At 47.8% G+C, this 20,251-nt stretch overlaps 1 long non-coding RNA gene across 1 annotated transcript in view; it reads right to left on the bottom strand.

Moving 5' to 3' along the window:
- LOC138294104 (uncharacterized) overlaps nt 1-19,235 on the bottom strand; it is a 132,808-nt gene extending 113,573 nt beyond the window's left edge. Inside the window, exon 1 of the long non-coding RNA XR_011203187.1 lies at nt 19,121-19,235. This is a non-coding gene — a long non-coding RNA (uncharacterized lncRNA). The remainder of the gene's footprint in view (nt 1-19,120) is intronic.
- Nucleotides 19,236-20,251: the final 1,016 nt, after the last annotated feature.

The following is a 20,251-nucleotide window of genomic DNA, read 5'->3' as shown; positions in this document are numbered from 1 at the left end:
TTTCCTGGCTCAGTGCATGACGCTTACATGTTGAGGAATAGCAGCATCCCTTATGTGATAGGACAACTCCAGAGGCACTGTGTGTGGCTATTAGGTGAGGACATGGAGCCTATACAGTGTGATTAGGTGTCTGGGTCTGGGGATGTCCCTAAGAGTTAGTGTGTGTCTAACAGATTTCCCTCGACATTTGCAGGTGACTCTGGCTACCCCAACCTGTCATGGCTACTGACCCCAGTGAGGAATCCCAGGACAAGGGCAGAGGAACGCTACAGTGAGGCCCATGGGCGAACTAGGAGGGTTATAGAGAGGTCCTTCGGCCTCCTGAAGGCCAGGTTCAGGTGCATCCCTATGACAGGTGGTTCCCTATTCTACTCACCAAAGAAGGTGTGCCAGATCATCGTGGCCTGCTGTATGCTTCACAACGTGGCTTTGCGATGGCAGGTGCCTTTTCTGCAGGAGGATGGTCCAGATGGAGGTGTTGTGGCAGCTGTGGAGCCTGTGGACAGTGAAGAAGAGGAAGCAGAAGAAGAGGACATCGACAACAGAAACATGGTGATTCATAAATACTTCCAGTGAGACACAGGTAAGAAGACATCACTGCCTGCTACATCTGATATAATTGTTCCAACTCTCATCTGTCTGTCACTTTCACCCAGTGTATGGACCCTGAGTTGTCACTTTCCCTTTCAATTTCACAGATGTGGGTCCCACTGTGTGACATCTGTTTGTTTCCGCATGGACTAGAGCTGTGTGACATAGGTATGTTGACAATACAGTGGATATAGCATTTTTACACCGTTATTGCAAATACACATTTTCCAAAGCACTGACTGACTCCAGAGTGTTTTGTGCTTTAAGAATGTTTATTTAAGTGCTAAATATTGGAGGGTGTTGTAAAATGGTCAGGGGTGATGGTGGAGGAATGTCCATGGCAGAGTCCAGTCTATTAGTCTCACAGGTGCATTGTCCAAAGGGGCATGGGAAGTGGAGCTGGGGCAGTTTAAGGATGCACAGGGTGACAAAGTGGGACAGAAGGATGACAATCAGGGTGGTCTCATTTCTTGGCGGGGTCTTGGCATTGTTCTTTGTCTTTGTCCTGGATCTCAGGGACTGCTTGCGGGGTGGTTCTCCATCTGCAGGGGGTGGGGTGGGGTGCTGATGTCGTGGTCCTGTGGCAGTGCCTCCTGTCCACTAGCGCTGGCGGAGGTGGTGGGCAGTTCATCGTCCAGGCTAGTGTCAGGGGCCCCTTGTTGTGCCACAGTGTCCCTCCTGGTTTTGACGAGTTCCTTCAGCACCCCTACAATGGTGCCCAGGGTGATGTTGATGGATTTGAGTTCCTCCCTGAACCCCAAATACTGTTCCTCCTGCAGCTGCTGGGCCTCCTGAAACTTGGCCAGTACTGTTGCCATTGTCTCCTGGGAATGGTGGTAGGCTCCCATGATGTTGGAGAGGGCCTCGTGGAGAGTGGGTTCCCTGGGCCTGACCTCCCCCTGTCGCACAGCAGCCCTCCCAGTTCCCCTGTGTTCCTGGGCCTCTGTCCCCTGAACCATGTGCCCACTACCACTGCCCCCAGGTCCCTGGTGTTGTCAGGGTGGTGGGTTAGCCTGGGTTCCCTGTAGTGGTGGACACACTGCTGCTTGACGTGTCCTGGGGACAGAGGTATGGGCCCACTGGGTGGGTGCTCTGCTGGTGTTTCCAGAGGTGGGAGTGTAGGAGGCTGGACTGGCTTGTAGTGAGTACCAAGGGGTACTTACACCTTGCACCAGGCCCAGGTATCCCTTATTAGTGTAGAGGGGTGTCTAGCAGCTTAGGCTGATAGAAAAGGTAGCTTAGCAGAGCAGCTTAGGCTGAACTAGGAGACGAGTGAAGCTCCTACAGTACCACTAGTGTCATATGCACAATATCATAAGAAAACACAATACACAGATATACTAAAAATAAAGGTACTTTATTTTTATGACAATATGCCAAAGTATCTCAGTGAGTACCCTCAGTATGAGGATAGCAAATATACACAAGATATATGTACACAATACCAAAATATGCAGTAATAGCAATAGAAAACAGTGCAAACAATGTATAGTCACAATAGAATGCAATGGGGGCACATAGGGATAGGGGCAACACAAACCATATACTCTAGAAGTGGAATGCGAACCACGAATGGACCCCAAACCTATGTGACCTTGTAGAGGGTCGCTGGGACTGTAAGAAAACAGTGAGGGTTAGAAAAATAGCCCACCCCAAGACCCTGAAAAGTGGGTGCCAAGTGCACCTAAGTTCCCCAAAGAGCACAGAAGTCGTGATAGGGGAATTCTGCAGGAAAGACCATCACCAGCAATGCAACAACGATGGATTTCCAGACGAGGGTACCTGTGGAACAAGGGGACCAAGTCCAAAAGTCACGATCAAGTCGGGAGTGGGCAGATGCCCAGGAAATGCCAGCTGTGGATGCAAAGAAGCTGCCACTGGATGGTAGAAGCTGAGGATTCTGCATGAACGACAAGGGCTAGAAGCTTCCCCTTTGGAGGATGGATGTCCCACTTCGTGAAGAGTCGTACAGAAGTGTTTCCCCGCAGAAAGACTGCAAACAAGCCTTGCTAGCTGCAAGGGTCTCAGTTAGGGTTTTTTGGATGCTGCTGTGGCCCAGGAGGGACCAGGATGTCGCCAATTGCGTGAGGAGACAGAGGGGGTGCCCAGCAAGAGAAGGAGCCCACTCAGAAGCAAGCAGCACCCGCAGAAGTGCCGGAACAGGCACTACAAAGTGGAGTGAATCAGTGCTCACCCAAAGTTGCACAAGGGAGTCCCACGCCGCCCGAGGACAACTCAGGAGGTTGTGCAATGCAGGTTAGAGTGCCGGGGACCCAGGCTTGGCTGTGCACAAAGGAAATCCTCGGTGAGTGCACAGGAGCCGGAGTAGCTGCAAAAGACACGGTTCTCAGCAATGCAGTCTGGTGTGGGGAGGCAAGGACTTACCTCCACCAAACTTGGACTGAAGAGTCACTGGACTGTGGGAGTCACTTGGACAGAGTTGCTGAGTTCAAGGGACCTTGCTCGTCGTGCTGAGAGGAGACCCAGAGGACCGGTGATGCAGTTCTTTGGTGCCTGCGGTTGCAGGGGGGAGATTCCGTCGACCCACGGGAGATTTCTTCGGAGATTCTAGTGCAGAGAGGAGGCAGACTACCCCCACAGCATGCACCACCAGGAAAACAGTCGAGAAGGCGGCAGGATCAGCGTTACAAGGTCGCAGTAGTCGTCGTTGCTACTTTGTTGCAGTTTTGCATGCTTCCAGCGCGGTCAGCAGTCGATTCCTTGGCAGAAGGTGAAGAGAGAGATGCAGAGGAACTCTGATGAGCTCTTGCATTCGTTATCTAAGGAATTCCCCAAAGCAGAGACCCTAAATAGCTAGAAAAGAGGGTTTGGCTACTTAGGAGAGAGGATAGGCTAGCAACACCTGAAGGAGCCTATCAGAAGGAGTCTCTGACGTCACCTGCTGGCCCTGGCCGCTCAGAGCAGTCCAGTGTGCCAGCAGCACCTCTGTTTCCAAGATGGCAGAGGTGTGGAGCACACTGGAGGAGCTCTGGGCACCTCCCAGGGGAGGTGCAGGTCAGGGGAGTGGTCACTCCCCTTTCCTTTGTCCAGTTTCGCGCCAGAGCAGGGCTGAGGGGTCCCTGAACCGGTGTAAACTGGCTTATGCAGAAATGGGCACCATCTGTGCCCATGAAAGCATTTCCAGAGGCTGGGGGAGGCTACTCCTCCCCTGCCTTAACACCTTTTTCCAAAGGGAGAGGGTGTAACACCCTCTCTCTGAGGAAGTCCTTTGTTCTGCCTTCCTGGGCCAAGCCTGGCTGGACCCCAGGAGGGCAGAAACATGCCTGAGGGGTTGACAGCAGCTGCAGTGAAACCCCTGAAAAGGCAGTTTGGCAGTACCCGGGTCTGTGCTAGAGACCCGGGGAATCATGGGATTGTCTCCCCAATACCAGGATGGCATTGGTGGGGCAATTCCATGATCTTAGACATGTTACATGGCCATATTCGGAGTTACCATTGTGAAGCTACACATAGGTAGTGACCTATATGTAGTGCACACGTGTAATGGTGTCCCCGCACTCACAAAGTCCGGGGAATTGGCCCTGAACAATGTGGGGGCACCTTGGCTAGTGCCAGGGTGCCCACACACTAAGTAACTTAGCACCCAACCTTTACCAGGTAAAGGTTAGACATATAGGTGACTTATAAGTTACTTAAGTGCAGTGTAAAATGGCTGTGAAATAACGTGGACATTATTTCACTCAGGCTGCAGTGGCAGGCCTGTGTAAGAATTGTCAGAGCTCCCTATGGGTGGCAAAAGAAATGCTGCAGCCCGTAGGGATCTCCTGGAACCCCAATACCCTGGGTACCTCAGTACCATATACTAGGGAATTATAAGGGTGTTCCAGTATGCCAATGTAAATTGGTAAAATTGGTCACTAGCCTTTTAGTGACATTTTGGAAAGAAATGAGAGAGCATAACCACTGAGGTTCTGATTAGCAGAGCCTCAGTGAGGCAGTTAGTCATAACACAGGTAACACATACAGGGCACACTTATGAGCACTGGGGCCCTGGCTGGCAGGGTCCCAGTGACACATACAACTAAAACAACATATATACAGTGAAATATGGGGGTAACATGCCAGGCAAGATGGTACTTTCGTACACAACCCCCCCCCCCCAAACGAAGGACAATAAGACTAGCCATGACCTGATGAGTCTTCATTGTCTAAGTGGAAATATCTGGAGAGTCCATCTGCATTGGAGTGGGTACTCCCAGGTCTATGTTCCACTGTATAATCCATTCCCTGTAGGGATATGGACCACCTCAACAATTTAGGGTTTTCACCTTTCATTTGTTTTAGCCAAAGTAGAGGTTTGTGGTCTGTCTGAACAATGAAGTGAGTGCCAAACAGGTATGGCCTCAACTTCTTCAGTGCCCAGACCACAGCAAAGGCCTCCCTCTCTATGGCAGACCAACGCTTTTCTCTAGGGGTCAACCTCCTGCTGATAAAAGCAACAGGTTGATCCTGGCCCTCAGAATTAAGTTGTGATAAGACTGCCCCTACCCCTAATTCAGATGCATCAGTTTGGACAATTAATTTTTTGGAGTAACAGGGGCTTTTCAGGACAGGTGCAGAGCACATGGCCTGCTTCAGCTCCTCAAAAGCTTTCTGACAGCTAGCTGTCCACAATACCTTTTTAGGCATTTTCTTAGATGTGAGTTCATTAAGAGGGGCTGCAATGGAGCCATAGTTCTTTATGAACCTCCTGTAATACCCAGTGAAGCCTAAGAAGGCTCTCACCTGGGTCTGAGTTGTAGGGGGAACCCAATCTATAATAGTTTGGATTTTCCCCTGAAGTGGTGCAATCTGTTCTCCACCTACTAGGTGTCCCAGATAAACCACTTTCCCCTGCCCTATCTGGCACTTTGAAGCCTTGATAGTGAGGCCTGCCTTCTGCAGGGCCTCCAAAACTTTCCATAGGTGGACCAGGTGATCATCCCAGCTGGAGCTAAAGACAGCTATATCGTCTAGATATGCTGCACTAAAAGCTTCCAGCCCTTGCAGGACTGTGTTCACCAACCTTTGAAAAGTGGCAGGTGCATTTTTCAATCCAAAAGGCATTACTGTGAATTGGTAATGGCCTCCAATGGTTGAAAATGCAGTTTTTGCTTTTGCATCCTCTGATAACTTGATCTGCCAATACCCTGCAGTCAAATCAAAGGTGCTTAGATACTTGGCAGATGCCAGTGTATCTATTAGCTCATCTGCCCTGGGTATAGGGTGAGCATCAGTTTTGGTTACCTGGTTGACACCTCTATAGTCTACACAAAACCGCATTTCCTTTTTTCCATCCTTGGAATGAGGTTTTGGTACAAGTACCACAGGAGAGGCCCATGGACTTTCAGAGTGCTCAACCAAGCTCAACTCAAGCATTTTCTGCACTTCTTTTTTATGCAGTCTCTGACATTGTCAGGCTGCCTATAGATCTTACTTTTGACAGGCAAGCTGTCTCCAGTATCTATAGTGTGCTCACACCAAGAAGTGGTGCCTGGCACAGTAGAGAAGAGTTCAGAAAACTGACCCAGGAGATTTATGCAGTGGTCTTTCTGCTCAGCAGTAAGACAATCTGCCAAAATGACACCTTCCACTAGAGCATCTTGTTCTGTGGAAGAGAAGAGATCAGGGAGAGGGTCACTCTCTTCTTCTTGTCCCTCATCTGTTGCCATGAGCAGGGTGAGATCAGCCCTGTCAAAGTAGGGTTTCAGGCGATTGACATGGAGTACCCTAAGGGGACTCCTGGCAGTGCCTAAGTCAACTAAGTAGGTGACTTCTCCCTTCTTTTCAACAATTATGTGGGGTCCACTCCATTTGTCTTGGAGTGCTCTTGGGGCCACAGGCTCCAAGACCCACACTTTCTGCCCTGGTTGGTACTGAACCAAAACAGCCTTCTGGTCATGCCATTGCTTTTGGAGCTCTTGGCTGGCCTGAAGGTTTTTACTGGCCTTTTTCATGTACTCAGCCATCCTAGATCTGAGGCCAAGTACATAGTCCACTATGTCTTGCTTTGGAGCTTTTAAAGGTTGTTCCCAACCCTCCTTAACAAGTGTTAGAGGACCTCTCACAGGGTGTCCAAATAGGAGTTCAAAGAGGCTGAAGCCCACTCCTTTTTGGGGTACCTCCCTGTAAGCAAAAAGGAGGCAAGGTAACAGGATATCCCATCTCCTGCGGAGTTTTTCAGGGAGTCCCATTATCATACCTTTGAGAGTTTTGTTAAATCTCTCCACCAGTCCATTTGTTTGTGGATGATAGGGTGTGGTGAACTTGTATGTAACACCACACTCCTTCCACATGACCATTAAGTAAGCAGCCATGAAATTGCTTCCCCTGTCTGATACCACCTCTTTTGGGAAGCCCACCCTGGAAAAGATTCAGAGGAGGGCCTTTGCCACTGCAGGAGCTGTAGTGGTCCTTAGAGGAATTGCTTCAGGATATCTGGTGGCATTGGTCCACTACCACCAAGATAAACCTATTGCCTGAAGCAGTAGGAGGGTCAAGGGGGCCAACTATGTCAACCACTACCCTTTCAAAGGGAACCCCAACCACAGGTAGTGGAATAAGGGGTGCCTTCGGGGTGCCACCTGTCTTGCCACTGGCTTGACAGGTTTCACAGGACTTACAAAATTCCTTTGTGTCCTCTGACATTCTAGGCCAATGAAACAAGGGAACAAGCCTGTCCCAAGTTTTCATTTGCCCCAAATGTCCAGCTAAGGGAATGTCGTGGGCTAGAGTTAGGAGGAACTTTCTGTACTCCTGAGGACTCACCAATCTCCTGGCAGCTCCAGGTTTTGGATCCCTTGCTTCAGTGTACAAGAGGTTGTCCTCCCAGTATACTCTGTGAGAGTCGCTGACATCCCCATTTGCTTGTTTGACAGCTTGCTGCCTTAGACCCTCTAGTGTGGGACAGGTATGCTGTGCCACACTCAGCTCCTCCCTGGCAGGCCCCCCTTCACCCAAAAGCTCAGCAGTGTCTGCTTCCAGCTCCTCTGGTGTAGGTTCTGCACAGGGTGGAAATTCTTCTTCCTCAGAAGTAGAATCCACTGTAGAGGGAGGGGTAGTAGGTAGTGATTTCATTCTACTAACCCTAGCTTTAGGGAGCACTTGGTCCATTCTTCCAGGATCCAAGTCACCCTGTCCTTTTTGCTTTTTGGCCTGAGCCCTGTTTTAAAGCAAAAATATGCCCTGGAATGCCCAGCATTGCTGCATGGGCCTCCAACTCCACATCTGACCAAGCTGATGTCTCCAAATCATTTCCTAGTAGACAGTCTACAGGTAAATCTGAGGTAACCACAACTTTCTTTGGACCAGTAACCCCCCCCCAGTTGAGATTCACAACAGCCATGGGGCGGCTAAGTGTGTTGTTATGAGCATCGGTTACTTGGTACTGGTGACCAAGTAGGTGTTGTTCAGGGTGGACCAGTTTCTCTATTACCATGGTAACACTGGCACCTGTGTCCCTGTAGGCCTGAACCTCAACACCATTTATTAGGGGTAGTTGCTTGTACTTATCCATATTAAGGGGACAAGCAACCAAGGTGGCTAAATCAATAGCCCCCTCAGAGACTAACACGGCCTCTGTGGTCTCCCTAACAAGACCAACCCCAACTAAATTACCAAAAGTGAGCCCAGCTACTCCCTTGGATTGGCTATTAGTAGGTTTGCTCCCACCACCACAGCTATTACTAGGAGCACTAGGTGTAGCAGCAGGGGTTGTAGTGGTAGGAGGCTTGGTGCTTTTCTTTGGACAACTGGGATCTGTTGTCCAATGGCCTTTTATTTTACATAAATAGCACCATGGTTTCTTTTCTTTGTTTTGATTTGAAGAGGATTTGGACCCACCACCCCCCACCAGAGTGTTTTTGTGGGCCTGATGAAGACTCATTCTTAGATTTGTCCCCACCCTTGTCAGAAGACTTACCATCCTTCTTCTTGCCATCTTTGTCACCCCCTGTATGAACTTTTCTGTTCACCCTTGTTCTGACCCATTTGTCTGCCTTCTTTCCCAATTCTTGGGGAGAGGTCAGATCAGAGTCTACCAGGTACTGGTGTAACAAATCAGACACACAATTATTAAGTATATGCTCTCTCAGGATTAAGTTATACAGGATTTCATAGTCAGAAACTTTACTGCCACGTAACCACCCCTCCAAGGCCTTCACTGAATGGTCAACAAAGTCTACCCAGTTTTGTGAAGACTCCTTTTTGGTTTCTCTGAATTTCATCCTGTACTGTTCAGTGGTTAAGCCATAACCATCTAGGAGTGCATTCTTAAGAACTGTGAAATTATTGGCATCACTTTCTTTTACAGTAAGAAGCCTATCCCAACCCTTTCCACTGAAAGATAGCCATAGGATAGCAGCCCACTGCCTTTGAGGGACATCCTGTACAACACAGGCCCTCTCAAGTGCAGCAAACCACTTGTTAATGTCATCCCCCTCCTTGTAAGGGGGAACTATCTTGTGCAGATTCCTAGAATCATGCTCTTTTGCAGGATGACTATTTGGAATACTGCTGCTGCGACCACGGGTTTCTAAACCCAATTTCTGTCTTTCTCTTTCTATCTCTAAGGACTGCCTATCTAAATCCAGCTGTTGCTTCTTGAGCTTCAGCCTGGATTGTTCCACTCTCAATCTATTGAGCTCCCTTTCTAACACTCTGTCATCAGGGTGGGTGGTTTGGGCATGTCTTGAAACAGAATAATGGTGAGAATGAACAGAAGGAGACCTGGCCCTAACAGATGTCACACTAACATTCTGGCCTACAGAAGTGATACTTCTACTGTGATGAGAAACAACACTATTACTGTGATGTGAATTCACATCAGTACCAGCTATGCTAGGTGGCCTGCTAAGGGGCAGGTTGGAAAGATTCCCTCCCAAATCCTTTGCTAGGGGTGCCCCAGAATCAGAGTGGGAACCATCAGCTAATTTCTCACCAGAAGTACCAACAAAAGTCTTATCTTGTTCAACTAGCATGTTAACTAATAGTTCTATAGAGGGATTCTTCCCTACCCCTAAACCTATTTCTACACAGAGGCTCCTTGATGCCTTCCAGCTAAGGTGACCATAAGCAGTCTTGGACAGATCAACAGTTTGGCCTGTGCCAGACATTATAGAAAGTGTTTAAAGGACAGAAAAAGAAGGAAAAAGTTTTCAGAACTTTTTAAAGGACAGAAAAAAACTTTTTAAACTTTTAAAGAACTTTTTGAAAGTTTAGAGGTACTTTTCAGCACTTAATAAAAGAAGTAAGAGGAGAAAAGCAAAACTTTTTGGTTAGGTGTACATACACTGAACTTGTTTTGTATATTTTTCTCTTATGAAAAGTACAATGACAAAAGTGGTAAGTAGTTGCAAAGTACTTATCCCACCGCTGCACAACCAATGTAGGAGGCTGGACTGGCTTGTGGTGAGTACCAAGGGGTACTTACACCTTGCACCAGGCCCAGGTATCCCTTATTAGTGTAGAGGGGTGTCTAGCAGCTTAGGCTGATAGAAAAGGTACCTTAGCAGAGCAGCTTAGGCTGAACTAGGAGACGAGTGAAGCTCCTACAGTACCACTAGTGTCATATGCACAATATCATAAGAAAACACAATACACAGATATACTAAAAATAAAGGTACTTTATTTTTATGACAATATGCCAAAGTATCTCAGTGAGTACCCTCAGTATGAGGATAGCAAATATACACAAGATATATGTACACAATACCAAAATATGCAGTAATAGCAATAGAAAACAGTGCAAACAATGTATAGTCACAATAGAATGCAATGGGGGCACATAGGGATAGGGGCAACACAAACCATATACTCTAGAAGTGGAATGCGAACCACGAATGGACCCCAAACCTATGTGACCTTGTAGAGGGTCGCTGGGACTATAAGAAAACAGTGAGGGTTAGAAAAATAGCCCACCCAAGACCCTGAAAAGTGGGTGCCAAGTGCACCTAAGTTCCCCAAAGAGCACAGAAGTTGTGATAGGGGAATTCTGCAGGAAAGACCAACACCAGCAATGCAACAACGATGGATTTCCAGACAAGGGTACCTGTGGAACAAGGGGACCAAGTCCAAAAGTCACAATCAAGTCGGGAGTGGGCAGATGCCCAGGTAATGCCAGCTGTGGATGCAAAGAAGCTGCCACCAGATGGTAGAAGCTGAGGATTCTGCATGAACGACAAGGGCTAGAAGCTTCCTCTTTGGAGGATGGATGTCCCACGTCGTGAAGAGTTGTACAGAAGTGTTTTCCCGCAGAAAGACTGCAAACAAGCCTTGCTAGCTGCAAGGGTTGCGGTTAGAGATTTTTTGGATGCTGCTGTGGCCCAGGAGGGACCAGGATGGCGCCAATTGCGTGAAGAGACAGAGGGGCGCCCAGCAAGAGAAGGAGCCTACTCAGAAGCAAGCAGCACCCGCAGAAGTGCCAGAACAGGCACTACGAAGTGGAGTGAATCAGTGCTCACCCAAAGTTGCACAAGGGAGTCCCACGCTGCCGGAGGACAACTCAGGAGGTCGTGTAATGCAGGTTAGAGTGCCGGGGACCCAGGCTTGGCTGTGCACAAAGGAAATCCTCGGTGAGTGCACAGGAGCTGGAGTAGCTGCAAAAGACGCGGTTCTCAGCAATGCATTCTGGCGTGGGGAGGCAAGGACTTACCTCCACCAAACTTGGACTGAAGAGTCACTGGACTGTGGGAGTCACTTGGACAGAGTTGCTGAGTTCAAGGGACCTCGCTCGTCGTGCTGAGAGGAGACCCAGAGGACCAGTGATGCAGTTCTTTGGTGCCTGCGGTTGCAGGGGGAAGATTCTGTCGACCCACAGGAGATTTCTTCGGAGCTTCTAGTGCAGAGAGGAGGCAGACTACCCCCACAGCATGCACCACCAGGAAAACAGTTGAGAAGGCGGCAGGATCAGCGTTACAAGGTCGCAGTAGTCGTCGTTGCAACTTTGTTGCAGTTTTGCAGGCTTCCAGCGCGGTCAGCAGTCGATTCCTTGGCAGAAGGTGAATTGAGAGATGCAGAGGAACTCTGATGAGCTCTTGCATTCGTTATCTAAGGAATTCCCCAAAGCAGAGACCCTAAATAGCCAGAAAAGAGGGTTTGGCTACTTAGGAGAGAGGATAGGCTAGCAACACCTGAAGGAGCCTATCAGAAGGAGTCTCTGACGTCACCTGCTGGCCCTGGCCACTCAGAGCAGTCCAGTGTGCCAGCAGCACCTCTGTTTCCAAGATGGCAGAGGTGTGGAGCACACTGGAGGAGCTCTGGGCACCTCCCAGGGGAGGTGCAGGTCAGGGGAGTGGTCACTCCCCTTTCCTTTGTCCAGTTTCGCGCCAGAGCAGGGCTGAGGGGTCCCTGAACCGGTGTAGACTGGCTTATGCAGAAATGGGCACCATCTGTGCCCATGAAAGCATTTCCAGAGGCTGGGGGAGGCTTCTCCTCCCCTGCCTTAACACCTTTTTCCAAAGGGAGAGGGTGTAACACCCTCTCTCTGAGGAAGTCCTTTGTTCTGCCTTCCTGGGCCAAGCCTGGCTGGACCCCAGGAGGGCAGAAACATGTCTGAGGGGTTGGCAGCAGCAGCAGCTGCAGTGAAACCCCTGAAAAGGCAGTTTGGCAGTACCAGGGTCTGTGCTAGAGACCCTGAGAATCATGGGATTGTCTCCCCAATACCAGGATGGCATTGGTGGGGCAATTCCATGATCTTAGACATGTTACATGGCCATATTCGGAGTTACCATTGTGAAGCTACACATAGGTAGTGACCTATATGTAGTGCACGCGTGTAATGGTGTCCCCGCACTCACAAAGTCCGGGGAATTGGCCCTGAACAATGTGGGGGCACCTTGGCTAGTGCCAGGGTGCCCACACACTAAGTAACTTAGCACCCAACCTTTACCAGGTAAAGGTTAGACATATAGGTGACTTATAAGTTACCTAAGTGCAGTGTAAAATGGCTGTGAAATAACGTGGACGTTATTTCACTCAGGCTGCAGTGGCAGGCCTGTGTAAGAATTGTCAGAGCTCCCTATGGGTGGCAAAAGAAATGCTGCAGCCCATAGGGATCTCCTGGAACCCCAATACCCTGGGTACCTCAGTACCATATACTAGGGAATTATAAGGGTGTTCCAGTATGCCAATGTAAATTGGTAAAATTGGTCACTAGCCTGTTAGTGACATTTTGGAAAGAAATGAGAGAACATAACCACTGAGGTTCTGATTAGCAGAGCCTCAGTGAGACAGTTAGTCATAACACAGGTGACACATACAGGGCACACTTATGAGCACTGGGGCCCTGGCTGGCAGGGTCCCAGTGACACATACAAGTAAAACAACATATATACAGTGAAATATGGGGGTAACATGCCAGGCAAGATGGTACTTTCCTACAGGGAGGCTCTGTTGTGGCTTGTGCCAGTGTGAGGGGAACCGACAGTCCTGAGGTCCCAGATGGGCCGGGCTGGTCATCTAGATCCAGTTGGACAGAGCTGCTGTCATCACTGTGGGCTTCTTCTGTGGGTGGAGTGGACATGTCTGGACCCTCCTGTCCGGTGACGTTGGGTAGGGGTCCTGCAGGGGTGTAAAGCATTGATTATTGCATCTGTGTGTGGCATGGTGTGCAATGGGTGGGTGACCCTGTACCACAGTGCTTGCATTCTTGTGTAGGACCTTGTGTGATAATTGTTTAGGGGTGTGTGTGGGTATGTGCAGTGGCCATGCATTGGTGATGGGTGTCCATGCTTTGGTGTTGCATGCAGGGCTTGGTGTTGGGATGTGTGGTTTGTGATAGTGGGACATATGTGAGGAGTTGGAGTGATGGGGGTGAGGGCGAGGGTGGGGGTATGTGATAGCATGCAGGTAGGGTGGGGGATGTAATAGTTAAGATCTGACTTACCAGAGTCCATTCCTCCAGCTTCTCCTGCGAGGCCCTCAGGATGCAGTATAGCCAAGACCTGCTCCTCCCATGTTGTTAGTTGTGGGGGAGGAGATGGGGGTCCGCCACCAGTCCTCTGAACTGCAATGTGGTGTCTTGAGACCACGGAACGCACCTTCCCCTGTAGGTCGTTCCACCTCTTCCTGATGTCATCCCGTGTTCTTGGGTGCTGTCCCACTGCAATGACCCTGTCCACGATTCTGCGCCATAGCTCCATCTTCCTAGCTATGGTGGTGTGCTGCACCTGTGATCCGAATAGCTGTAGCTCTACCCGGATGATTTCCTCCACCATGACCCTGAGCCCCTCCTCAGAGAACCTGGGGTGTCTTAACGGTGCCATGGGGTGGTGTGGGTGAAGTGTGTGAGGTGGTGTGTGTTGTGATATGTGGGGTGATGTTTAGGGGTGTGTGGTGTTTTGTGTGTGGATGTTGTGTGAGTGAGGGTGTTGAGTGCCTGTGGATGCTAGTTTGTAGATGATGGTGTCTCTCTCTGGCCTTCAGTCGCAATTGTGGTCATAAGGGTTTGTGGGTGATGTGGGTGGGTGTTTTATATTGTATTGGATGCGTGGGAGTGGTGTGTGTATGTGTCTCAGGTGTGTGTATTTTGATTTGTCCAATGTGGTAATGTTTTGTAAATATGTGTGTATTTTGAGCGCGGCGGTGTGTACCGCCAATGGAATACCGCGGTTGAAAGACCGCCGCGTGGATTCGTGGGTCGTGATAGTGTGGGCGTATTCCTATTGGCGTGACGGTGGAGGTTTTGTTATCGCTAGTTTATCACTGACCTTTGGTGTGGCGGACTTGTGTGGGTGTCTAAATTTTGGCGGATTCCGAGCTGTGGGTCATAATAGCTGTGGCGGAATTCTGTGGCCGCGGCGGTGTGTTGGCAGTCTTTTGCACGGCGGTAAGCACCATTTACCGCCAATGTTGTAATGACCCCCATAGTATTGTTTTTTTAAATGACAGTGACATGCATATGTCTGGAAAACAATTGTGTCAGACACAGATGGGGACACACTGGTACATGACACATATCGCATACATACACAAATGTCATTATGGTGTCAGTATTCATTGCCAAATGAATGCTGGCACCACAATAACATCACATTTGTCAACTATATCCATGTGTGCACATTGCAAGGGGTCCTGCACCTGTAATGTTGTGCTACCAGTTGTGTATGTGAATCCGTATGTGTATGTGTGTGTGCAATTGCATTGGCTGAGTGAGGTGGAGGGAGGTGCAGTGGGTGATGTCGTAGTGTCAGTTTGTGTGGCACTGTCATGTGGGTCTGCTGTTGTTCTGTATGTGTGGTTGTGTGTTGTGTTACTGTGTGCAACATACAGGTGAATGTGGTTGTTGTGTAGTGATTGTTGTTGTAATGTATATAGTTGTAATACCATGTGAGTATGTGTGTGTGCAGATGTGTGTAGTTGTGTTAGTTGTTGTGGTTGTGTCATGTGTGGGTGTAGTGTCAATGGTGAGTGTATTTTGTGTCATGGATGTATGACAATGTGTGTTTTCAGTATGTATATGTTGTGTTATGGTGGAATGGTAATGGCTAATAGTGTGTATGTGTTGTGTTGTGTAGTGTGTTGTGCAGGGGGAACACATGGCTAAGGTACAGTGTATGTGCGTGATTTACTTCTATTCCACAGTCACTGCCATTGTACGATGTCCTTTGGGTCCCGCAACACCTTCCATCTGTCAGCTATCTACCGCCATTACACCGTCTCTACAACTGTAAAATCTAAATATGGGTGAACCCACCAGCCTGATGGCTGGGAAGAGCACTCTGTTATGACGGTCGGCGGCTCACCTGCAATACATCTAAATACAGAAGTTAGAACATCATTGTTGTGACGATGTACTCGGACCTGCCACCGGAGTGAATTGGCGTAATACCGTAGAGATCTAAATCAGGCCCCAAGTCAGGTATTTGTATTGTACTGTAGATGCATCTGTATTGAGCTTCTTATGCCAGAAAAGGCACCATAGAGTGCTAGGAGAGAGATAGCCGGCTACACCGTGGGACAAACCTTTGTTGGAAAGGTGTTGATTTGCATTGTTGTTAATGTGGGAAACGTGTTGGTGCCATTCATGAGTGACAGAATAGTGCTCTTACGCTGCCTTACCTCGCAGCTCTAAGTAGCACCAGGGTGGAAAGAGTTAACTCTTTACATTATTTCTTTTTTGTAACTTATGCTGCATTTCACTAAAGAAGCCTCTTGGGGAGGCAGCAGGCCAGCCCTTGGCATGTGCCAAATACAGCAGTCATGTTAACGTACCACATAATCTGAGCCATGTGATGGACCTGCAAGGATGGATGATATATGGTCATCCACGATAAATGATCTTGGGAGTCCCTCTAGAAGTGAGGAAGGGCTTGTAGGCCTTCAGAAGGAGCCCAGTACGGCTCCATTCTTTCTTCTGAACACGCTTTCTGCATTGTAATTATGCATCATACACCAATGCCAGGCACCCAGTGCGACCATGCACAGCAAAGTGCATGCACAAGTGAGCTCTTTGCCACATCTTGTAGAGATTGATGTGGGAAGTAAATAACAGTCCTGAATAATGAGAGTCCCACAAAATACAGGGTGATTGGACACCTAACTCTCAAGACGCCATACAGAGTGATGGGAAGAGCGCTGAAAACTACAGATTGCTTGACCTTTATTCCTGGCGATTAACGTTCACTTGGTACCCCTGCCTGTGCTACGCATTGCTGAGAAGCGCAGTGTCAGTCACTGAACACAGAGTTGCTCTGAGTTGTGCTTTGAGCAGACTCTCTTTGGGGCATATTAAAGAGCCCCTAGCGCCATTGTAATGCCACATTAGAGTCATTTGTTTATGCTAGAATGGCATTAGAAGGCCAAAAACGCTATGTCATATTTACAAAGTGGCGAAATGCAAGCATTGTGCCACTTTGTAACCCTTTGGGCTACATTATGCCTGCACCAGGCATAATATATGCAATGGGAGTGTTCATCCATTAGGGGGGCCGAAAAAATGGTAAAAGGAAATTTAACAGATTTCTTTGTGTCATGTTTTTCGGCACTTTCAACGCCTGCTCAGAGTAGGCGTTAAAAGGGGGCATGCCATTGAATACAATGGGCCCCTATGTACTCTGCAGGAGAAGCGTCAACATTTTAGCGTAAAAACACTGACGCAATTACCTCTACCCTCTGCCATGGTGCACCGTATTTTAAATACGGCGCACACATGGTGGCGGTGGGGGGGCACTAAAAGGTGCAAGAAAAGTGGCGCTGCACTCTGTGCAGCGCCACTTTTCTTAACTATGCCCCTTAGTATTCACTAGGGGTGGGCGATAAACTCAGCTTCACTGGCAGGGTTTGTCGAGTTTTCGCCACTCAGCACTACTAATGTAACATGGTGTTTCAGACAAATTCCCCTGACCACTATGTGGCAGAACTTTTTCTCGAGCGTGGCTCACCAACAGTAAGTTGGTGAGTGAGAATTGGTGACCACTAAAGCGATTTTCTGGAGCTAGGAGGGCACCTGGCAGGATTTTCTCAAAGTGGGCAGTAGTGACCGTTTGTGTTGGGAAAGCTGCTGCTTGAGTAGAAAAAAAAAAGCTGCAGTAAAATCAACTCGAGAAGCAGCACCCTCAGGTGCACCACATGGTGCCGTTTGTGCTGATTACTCAGCAGGGAACAAGCTCCTGTTACTAAAAATCAGTGCGACATACCGATTTTGGCCCTTCGTGGAACTTCGCGGAATCGCACTGACTTTTTAAGTAACACCATGGAATGAAACTCTCTAAGTTCCGCCCACCTCTAGGAAGACACCAGAGTCTAGAAAAAAACAAGCACAACTGCTTCTAAAAAACAACAAAACAATGATAGCTTGAGTGAAAGTGGAAGCAGTTCATGTGCTTCCTAAATACGAAGAAAGAAATGTGACACTGTTACAGAGAGCAGCCAGGTCCTACTTTCCCAAAACACCCAGGGCCAAAAACATACTGTCATGTGTACTCTGAGTTGTGTACACTTTTGATCTGCTGTGCACCCTGCATCTGTTCATTTCGAATCTTCCAGATACTTCTGAGCAACTGACCCAGCAAAACTACAATTGCCATACTGGCATTACATTATGCCCCATTAGCAGCGTACACTATAAATACCTATATACACCATCAATACCTTCCTGTATCCTCTCCTTGCCTCCTTCATTTGAGACACGCACTCAATCTTCCAAACATGCACTGAGTCACTTATTTATCGAAGCGCTAATTTACTCAACCATCCATGTGTTTAGTCTCTGGTTAATTCATCTAACCATTTACTCATTCTCGTATGCATCCACTTACTTAATTATCCACATATAGTCGTCAATGAACGAAGAAACACTTTCACTTATGCCAAAGAGAGATCTATTTACTTTGTCAATGTTAAACGCATTCCTTTTCACTTTTTTTCTGCAAAACCTAGAGTTTTGCTTTCAGCATTCTTAGCCACCCAAGATAGACAGGAAGACAAATACAGTGACATCTTAAGGATTTTGGGGTCCCCTGTTCAGAACAGTTTAGAATTTATGATCCATTTCAGATTTCATGCCCTCTTTTTGCGAGGTCATTGACAGTGCACAGACACATTTTTCCAAATTCCAAATGTGTTTACATCTAATATTCAGGGATAGTGTTTTCAGTACTGTAACACAGCAACCCCATACTAATATTATTGAAAATTATCTCTTTGACACCGTTCCATTTCTCAGAAGTGAGGTTCTGTTTTGAGCTAAAAGAAACTTGTTCATGGATAGTGCATGTTACATAAACACAACATTTCGCTGCAGTGTTTGTAATAGACTCTCACACATCACCCACAAAAATGAAAGGAAAACAGTATTTAAAAAGGTTTAAGCATTATTCAAGGTCATCAGGGCAAGATTCTGCAGAACAGAGCTGGCTCTATCAAAGGCTGGGGCCCTGGGCCAGAGCCCGCTTTGCTCATGCCTTAAAACGTCTCTGGCCCAAGGTTCTGCTGAGGCTAAAAAATGAATAGGTATGGGTATGGGTATTCAGAAAACTAAACCCCAGGCCTTACTATATCTTCAAAGTTCTCGGGTTTTCATGTTCCATGCGTGAATAGTTCATTTAGTTCAGTGCTTTTTCTATTCAGTGACTTGTACTCCTGACGAGATAAACTACTAGACTACGGGTGCCGAAATGCAAAGCTACTCACCCATGGACTTGGGAAACTTGAAAGCTCTGTCTTCCACTTTACCCGGTTCCCTCCCTGATGCTACAGTACCTGCTTGCATTCGACCTCTACTGCTGTCTCTCGCGCCCTTGTTCATTGTGAAGTAGGATGAGGAAGTTGTGACTGAAACGCTATTTTAAGCTTAACTATACTATGCCAGCCGCATGTTGTTAACGACATGAGTTTAATTTTCTGTTCTTCTTTCCCTCATGGTTAAGGATTCCCGTATAGTGCGCTGTCTAATAAAATCCTTTATAAAGTTCTTATTACTATGAAATAACTGTAACGGATAGTGAGGTGGAAGTTTATCTGCGTGTGGTATCAAAACACACACAGGATTTGTCTTTCCAGAACTCCTAATTCCGTTAACCCGTCATTTTACCGGTGTTTTCCATTGCTCAGCAAGCAGGTGTGCAGGACAGACTGTCACTTCCGCTTGACGCAGGCCCGCCTCTTCATCTTCAGGTAACAAAACGGCTTATACCCTGACAAGTGATTGGCGGCGCACTCAATTAAGCCTAGCCAGCTGTTCATGTGATGTCAGCTGGTACATAACGAGGCCTTAACCGGTGCAGGCTCTGCTCAAATCCCTTCGCGGGATCCCAGGGGTGAATGAAGCTGCCTGGACCATCAGGGATTACAAATAATTGACTGCCACTCAGTACATGAGGAAGGTTCCCCGGAAAGGATGATGAATGAGCCTCCACCAGATGAGTCCGCAGTTAGCACAGCCAGCACTCCTGCTCCGGTGTGGGATGGCCTTGATTCGGATCCAATATCCTTCATTCCTCACTAGTTCACAGTTGTCGAGCAATTATACACTTCCGTCCATTATATACAATGGTGTCCCAGTTTGGAAGGTAAGAAGGGGACCCTGGTTTTAGGACGTCACTGAACACTATTTAATACTATCCGTTTAAGCCTACAAGATAAATTACGGTATGGAGAAGACAGTTAACACTCGCCCCACGCATGGCTCAATCACCACAAAGAGAGACAACACCAGTTTTCACAAATTTGAAATATTCTCTGAAATGGATTGTCTTATACCACAAATTTGGAAAACACTTGTAGTACCTAACACCTTTCACATTTCACATCAGCTTCTCACACCCAACATTGTGGTACTCATCATGTGTCCCGGATTTCACCTTTCTTACTCAGCAAGTTCGTAACCTCCTTAGGAGACCTGATTAAATGTTCGACTTTACCTAATTAATTTGCAGGTGATATGCAAATCACTCAGAACTGATGAGCCAGAAGACCTTTACAAGTCAAGACTTGTTTGATACCTCTGGTTCTTAGATGCTTTGGTGATGCTAAAAGAACACCACAAAGACAGAGATCATGACCTGTAGAAAAAGGGACAAACATCAGCCTACCTCCATATGGCACAGGGAACTCAGTGCCTTTCCAACTATATCAAAAGAGGTAAGAAACCAAAGGTTAACTTAGACTCAGACCTATCTTTGATTGCACAAGTAAAAAATATAGCAAAGAACATCCTCTAAAT

The sequence above is a fragment of the Pleurodeles waltl genome, chromosome 4_2 (genome assembly GCF_031143425.1).
Source record: "Pleurodeles waltl isolate 20211129_DDA chromosome 4_2, aPleWal1.hap1.20221129, whole genome shotgun sequence".
NCBI classification, from domain to species: domain Eukaryota; kingdom Metazoa; phylum Chordata; class Amphibia; order Caudata; family Salamandridae; genus Pleurodeles; species Pleurodeles waltl.
Note: the sequence above shows the minus strand (reverse complement) of the source record. Positions and strands in the feature narration are given on the sequence as shown.